We start from the raw sequence: 7,500 nt of genomic DNA, 5'->3' as shown, positions 1-7,500 counted from the left end.
CGAGCTTATGACTCGCGCTTACTGGGAATTCCTCGTTCATGGGGAACAATTGCAAGCCCCAATCCCTAGCACGAAGGAGGTTCAGCGGGTTACCCCGACCTTTCGGCCTAGGAAGACACGCTGATTCCTTCAGTGTAGCGCGCGTGCGGCCCAGAACATCTAAGGGCATCACAGACCTGTTATTGCTCAATCTCGTGCGGCTAGAAGCCGCCTGTCCCTCTAAGAAGAAAAGTAATCGCTGACAGCACGAAGGATGTCACGCGACTAGTTAGCAGGCTAGAGTCTCGTTCGTTATCGGAATTAACCAGACAAATCGCTCCACCAACTAAGAACGGCCATGCACCACCACCCACCGAATCAAGAAAGAGCTATCAATCTGTCAATCCTTCCGGTGTCCGGGCCTGGTGAGGTTTCCCGTGTTGAGTCAAATTAAGCCGCAGGCTCCACTCCTGGTGGTGCCCTTCCGTCAATTCCTTTAAGTTTCAGCTTTGCAACCATACTTCCCCCGGAACCCAAAAGCTTTGGTTTCCCGGAGGCTGCCCGCCGAGTCATCGGAGGAACTGCGGCGGATCGCTGGCTGGCATCGTTTATGGTTAGAACTAGGGCGGTATCTGATCGCCTTCGAACCTCTAACTTTCGTTCTTGATTAATGAAAACATACTTGGCAAATGCTTTCGCTTCTGTTCGTCTTGCGACGATCCAAGAATTTCACCTCTAACGTCGCAATACGAATGCCCCCGCCTGTCCCTATTAATCATTACCTCGGGTTCCGAAAACCAACAAAATAGAACCGAGGTCCTATTCCATTATTCCATGCACACAGTATTCAGGCGGGCTTGCCTGCTTTAAGCACTCTAATTTGTTCAAAGTAAACGTGCCGGCCCACCGAGACACTCACTCAAGAGCACCCTGGTAGGATTGCAACGGGGTCCGCCTCGGGACGCACGAGCACGCACGAGGCGCGTCGCACGCCTTCAGCTCGCCCCACCGGCAGGACGTCCCACGATACATGCCAGTTAAACACCGACGGGCGGTGAACCAACAGCGTGGGACACAAATCCAACTACGAGCTTTTTAACCGCAACAACTTTAATATACGCTATTGGAGCTGGAATTACCGCGGCTGCTGGCACCAGACTTGCCCTCCAATAGATACTCGTTAAAGGATTTAAAGTGTACTCATTCCGATTACGGGGCCTCGGATGAGTCCCGTATCGTTATTTTTCGTCACTACCTCCCCGTGCCGGGAGTGGGTAATTTGCGCGCCTGCTGCCTTCCTTGGATGTGGTAGCCGTTTCTCAGGCTCCCTCTCCGGAATCGAACCCTGATTCCCCGTTACCCGTTACAACCATGGTAGGCGCAGAACCTACCATCGACAGTTGATAAGGCAGACATTTGAAAGATGCGTCGCCGGTACGAGGACCGTGCGATCAGCCCAAAGTTATTCAGAGTCACCAAGGCAAACGGACCGGACGAGCCGACCGATTGGTTTTGATCTAATAAAAGCGTCCCTTCCATCTCTGGTCGGGACTCTGTTTGCATGTATTAGCTCTAGAATTACCACAGTTATCCAAGTAACGTGGGTACGATCTAAGGAACCATAACTGATTTAATGAGCCATTCGCGGTTTCACCTTAATGCGGCTTGTACTGAGACATGCATGGCTTAATCTTTGAGACAAGCATATGACTACTGGCAGGATCAACCAGGGAGCTGCGTCAACTAGAGCTGAGCAGCCGGCCGCCCGGGAGTGTGTCCCGGGGGCCCGCGCGAACACGCAAGCGTCCGCTCAATTATTCTGCAAACAGGAGGAGGCTGAGCTCCCCTGCACGATACACCTCGAAACCCTCTCAGGTCCCGGCGGCGCGCAGCGCCGTCCTAAGTACTTGGTCGGGTTCGAGAGAGGCGCAATCGCCCGGAGTTTGGCGAGTAGACGCTTTAGGTGCGACCACCCGTGCTCCCAACTGAGCTTGCCGCTGCCGACAGAGGCCCGGGAGCGTGCTGTCGTGGCATTGCCGGCGGGAGACAACACGCGCCACCTACGGTGGCCGGCAGCTCCAACGCCAGCGCCACAGAAGGACAAAAGCCCCACTTGGGTGCCGAAGCGAACTCTCCCAGCACAGCGCACGCGCCAACACGTCCGCACAGCTGCGATACAAACCACCTGCGAGAACCGCAGAGGCGACCGAGCAGCAGACGGCGTCGCGGCGCCGAGCGCCGGGCGGCGGCGCATCCTCAGCGCACACAGTCCTCAATCGGACCAGCACACTGCAGATGTCCACCGCGCTTCGCACCGGGCCCGCGAGGACCTACTTTGGCCGCACGGCGCCGCGTGCAGGGTGCGCCGGCGCGCAGCTGCGCCGCCTGCCGCCTCCGTCGGCCGGCGCGCCTGCCACTGGCCGCCCCCACCAGCCGGCTGTAGCGCGTGCGCCCACGCACCGCGCGGCCAGCACGCCGGGAGGCCCCCCCTCACCGGCCGGGGACGGTCCCACCCAGCCACCGCCGCGTATCGCTTCACACCCACATGCCATTCACGTTCGTGGGCATGGTGGGTATCGCTGAAACAACCGGTTGGTAGCTCAACCGATCGTCGCCATCACTGATTCACCTCTAGCGAGAACAACCGCACCACAACGGTTTACCAGTTGTTCATTTGCGTAACGTCACCAGCAAACGTAGACGTCCATCGCCATTTGCAAATTCAACGATTGTTGCATGCCTGTGTCAGGTGTCACGACACACTATGTCTGCCCACATACACGCAACAACATGTGCACGCTTCGCGAACACGTGGAAGGTGGCCCCCGTACGTATGCGATGTCCATTGCGCGAACGACTGTCAACCGGCCTCTGTCGCATGTCGCAGATGTGGAACGCAGTGCACCATGCTGTCACGGTGTGTGAGAAGAGACGACTACGTCTGACAACACGCGCCACTACATCAACAGACGGCTCATGCTGATCGCCATCCAGGGCATACCACACTGCAATCCGGCTCTTATAGGGAGACGACACATAGCTGAGTGCACAACAGTTGGACCGCATGGTTCGCCGTTGTTGGCGCAGTCGTTGTACGGTCACATGTACCACGATGTATCATTCAGTACATGAGGACCAATGTGCAGTACAGTGTGTGATTTGGACGTACAACATCAGCGGACAGTTGACACAGGCCGTACCACAGCGTAGGCTAAGTGCTTCGCCATGCGAATGCCAATGAACAACTGCGAAGGGCATTGAGCATGTACGTCCTGCTGCCATCCACATTACAGTGTATCGCTGCAAGGTGTTTAACATGAAGCGATACACTGGGGACCAGGCAGTGCGAGTAGCAAACTATATTGCGGGGGTTGCAGTTAGGCAACACTACACTAATTTAACGCGTCGTATGACAATTACAGAGCGGGTTAAGGCCCAACGTGTGTTGGGTTAAGGCCCAACGTGTGTTGGGTTAAGGCCCAACGTGTGTTGGGTTAAGGCCCAACGTGTGTTGGGTTAAGGCCCAACGTGTGTTGGGTTAAGGCCCAACGTGTGTTGGGTTAAGGCCCAACGTGTGTTGGGTTAAGGCCCAACGTGTGTTGGGTTAAGGCCCAACGTGTGTTGGGTTAAGGCCCAACGTGTGTTGGGTTAAGGCCCAACGTGTGTTGGGTTAAGGCCCAACGTGTGTTGGGTTAAGGCCCAACGTGTGTTGGGTTAAGGCCCAACGTGTGTTGGGTTAAGGCCCAACGTGTGTTGGGTTAAGGCCCAACGTGGGTTGGGTTAAGGCGCAACGTGGGTTGGGTTAAGGCCCAACGTGGGTTGGGTTAAGGCGCAACGTGGGTTGGGTTAAGGCGCAACGTGGGTTGGGTTAAGGCGCAACGTGGGTTGGGTTAAGGCGCAACGTGGGTTAGGTTAAGGCGCAACGTAGGTTAGGTTAAGGCGCAATATAGGTTAGGTTAAGGCGCAATATAGGTTAGGTTAAGGCGCAATATAGGTTAGGTTAAGGCGCAATATAGGTTAGGTTAAGGCGCAATATAGGTTAGGTTAAGGCGCAATATAGGTTAGGTTAAGGCGCAACGTAGGTTAGGTTAAGGCGCAACATAGGTTAGGTTAAGGCGCAACATAGGTTAGGTTAAGGCGCAACATGGGTTAGGTTAAGGCGCAATATAGGTTAGGTTAAGGCACAATATGGGTTAGGTTAAGGCACAATATGGGTTAGGTTAAGGCACAATATGGGTTAGGTTAAGGCACAATATGGGTTAGGTTAAGGCACAATATGGGTTAGGTTAAGGCACAATATGGGTTAGGTTAAGGCACAATATGGGTTAGGTTAAGGCACAATATGGGTTAGGTTAAGGCACAATATGGGTTAGGTTAAGGCACAATATGGGTTAGGTTAAGGCACAATATGGGTTAGGTTAAGGCACAATATGGGTTAGGTTAAGGCACAATATGGGTTAGGTTAAGGCACAATATGGGTTAGGTTAAGGCACAATATGGGTTAGGTTAAGGCACAATATGGGTTAGGTTAAGGCACAATATGGGTTAGGTTAAGGCACAATATGGGTTAGGTTAAGGCACAATATGGGTTAGGTTAAGGCACAATATGGGTTAGGTTAAGGCACAATATGGGTTAGGTTAAGGCACAATATGGGTTAGGTTAAGGCACAATATGGGTTAGGTTAAGGCACAACGTGGGTTAGGTTAAGGCACAACGTGGGTTAGGTTAAGGCACAACGTGGGTTAGGTTAAGGCACAACGTGGGTTAGGTTAAGGCACAACGTGGGTTAGGTTAAGGCACAACGTGGGTTAGGTTAAGGCACAACGTGGGTTAGGTTAAGGCACAACGTGGGTTAGGTTAAGGCACAACGTGGGTTAGGTTAAGGCACAATACGGGTTAGGTTAAGGCACAATACGGGTTAGGTTAAGGCACAATACGGGTTAGGTTAAGGCACAATACGGGTTAGGTTAAGGCACAATACGGGTTAGGTTAAGGCACAATACGGGTTAGGTTAAGGCACAATACGGGTTAGGTTAAGGCACAATACGGGTTAGGTTAAGGCACAATACGGGTTAGGTTAAGGCACAATACGGGTTAGGTTAAGGCACAATACGGGTTAGGTTAAGGCACAATACGGGTTAGGTTAAGGCACAATACGGGTTAGGTTAAGGTACAATACGGGTTAGGTTAAGGCACAATACGGGTTAGGTTAAGGCACAATACGGGTTAGGTTAAGGCACAATACGGGTTAGGTTAAGGCACAATACGGGTTAGGTTAAGGCACAATATGGGTTAGGTTAAGGCACAATATGGGTTAGGTTAAGGCACAATATGGGTTAGGTTAAGGCACAATATGGGTTAGGTTAAGGCACAATATGGGTTAGGTTAAGGCACAATATGGGTTAGGTTAAGGCACAATATGGGTTAGGTTAAGGCACAATATGGGTTAGGTTAAGGCACAATATGGGTTAGGTTAAGGCACAATATGGGTTAGGTTAAGGCACAATATGGGTTAGGTTAAGGCACAATATGGGTTAGGTTAAGGCACAATATGGGTTAGGTTAAGGCACAACGTGGGTTAGGTTAAGGCACAACGTGGGTTAGGTTAAGGCACAACGTGGGTTAGGTTAAGGCACAACGTGGGTTAGGTTAAGGCACAACGTGGGTTAGGTTAAGGCACAACGTGGGTTAGGTTAAGGCACAACGTGGGTTAGGTTAAGGCACAACGTGGGTTAGGTTAAGGCACAACGTGGGTTAGGTTAAGGCACAACGTGGGTTAGGTTAAGGCACAATACGGGTTAGGTTAAGGCACAATACGGGTTAGGTTAAGGCACAATACGGGTTAGGTTAAGGCACAATACGGGTTAGGTTAAGGCACAATACGGGTTAGGTTAAGGCACAATACGGGTTAGGTTAAGGCACAATACGGGTTAGGTTAAGGCACAATACGGGTTAGGTTAAGGCACAACGTGGGTTAGGTTAAGGCACAACGTGGGTTAGGTTAAGGCACAACGTGGGTTAGGTTAAGGCACAACGTGGGTTAGGTTAAGGCACAACGTGGGTTAGGTTAAGGCACAACGTGGGTTAGGTTAAGGCACAACGTGGGTTAGGTTAAGGCACAATACGGGTTAGGTTAAGGCACAATACGGGTTAGGTTAAGGCACAATACGGGTTAGGTTAAGGCACAATACGGGTTAGGTTAAGGCACAATACGGGTTAGGTTAAGGGACAATACGGGTTAGGTTAAGGCACAATACGGGTTAGGTTAAGGCACAATACGGGTTAGGTTAAGGCACAATACGGGTTAGGTTAAGGTACACATTGTTGTAAGGAAAGGTGTTTTGGGGGGGGGGGGGGGCCGGTTTGTTGATTGTGATTATCGTAAGTAAATGACTGCGGCATCATCTGATTTGCCACGTCAGGGTGCACCTTTGGCTCATAACAGGCGGCGCTCTGATTCCATGCTTGTGGCAGACCTGTGTCTTTCATTCCTGCCATTGTTTGTGTGCTGTGACAGGAGGCAGTATTGTGATGTTGGGTGTACCCCTGTGTAGGACATGTGTGGGTGTTGGTGGCTTAGCTGAGCAATGGTGGTTGTCGGAAGGGTGGGATATTCTGTTTTGTGAGTGGACCTCCCGGTCTGGTTATGATAGTGTGGATAGTCTAATGTGGCGGAGAGGATGCACTGGGTGTTGTTCCATGCTGGTGCTTACATATTGTCTCTGTGCCTGTTACAGGCAGAGAGTAGTGCGTGATAAGAGTGTCTGGCTGACGTGTGGTTGTGATTGTGAGCAGAGTCTTTCAGCATGTATACGGACAGTTGTATACATTATCTGTATTTTGATGGCTCTATCTATTACTAATCAGCGCCGTGTATACGTTTCATCCGGTTCCAGTCGAAACTGTTGTATCTCTGTACATTAGTGACACGGCGAGGCCGCCATGTAGTTACTCGTCTCGGCAGCTTCCACCGGTGTATGGCAAATGATTATAAGGAATCAGTCTAGTCGTCAATACCGATAGTGTGACGTCACATGTCTGGGGTGGGGGACGCTGCGCCCTTCCGGTGGGTCATGGCCTAGAAAGACTCTTCCCACGCAGGGGGGCTTGGACTGTCATTGACTCTTCCGAGTAATATACTTGCCGTACGTTTTTTGCGACTGCGAGTGCAACGCTCACCGGTACCGACATGGATGGAGCGCCCTCCTAGCTGACCGCTGAGCATCTGCATTCGTACAGAGAGCAACGCGATCGCGTCTGTAGCTCGTAAGTGGTACAGCTCGCAGCTCATGTATAGGGACAGCGGGAATGTCGCATATTGGACATAACTCTTCATGAAACGCCACGTTATAGGGGTGGATTGCACATTGCGCGTGCGAGCAAAGTCCGCCGTTCATCCGCTGGAGTTGCGGGTTGGGCGGTTGGGGTGGGGCACGAACGGGTGCAGGTGGAGTGATTGCCGGTCCACGACTTCGTGCGGCAGAGGCGCTGGCGTTGGGGTGCTGTTGTCGACAGAGGAT

At 52.0% G+C, this 7,500-nt stretch overlaps 1 non-coding gene across 1 annotated transcript in view; it reads right to left on the bottom strand.

The window, feature by feature from the left end:
- Positions 1-1,712, bottom strand: part of LOC124567812 — a 1,910-nt gene extending 198 nt beyond the window's left edge. The window contains exon 1 of the ribosomal RNA XR_006970973.1: positions 1-1,712. This exon is cut by the window's left edge and continues 198 nt beyond it. This is a non-coding gene — a ribosomal RNA (small subunit ribosomal RNA).
- Between the last annotated feature and the right edge of the window lie 5,788 nt (positions 1,713-7,500).

Source organism: Schistocerca americana, unplaced genomic scaffold, assembly GCF_021461395.2.
Source record: "Schistocerca americana isolate TAMUIC-IGC-003095 unplaced genomic scaffold, iqSchAmer2.1 HiC_scaffold_141, whole genome shotgun sequence".
Taxonomy (NCBI): domain Eukaryota; kingdom Metazoa; phylum Arthropoda; class Insecta; order Orthoptera; family Acrididae; genus Schistocerca; species Schistocerca americana.
Note: the sequence above shows the minus strand (reverse complement) of the source record. Positions and strands in the feature narration are given on the sequence as shown.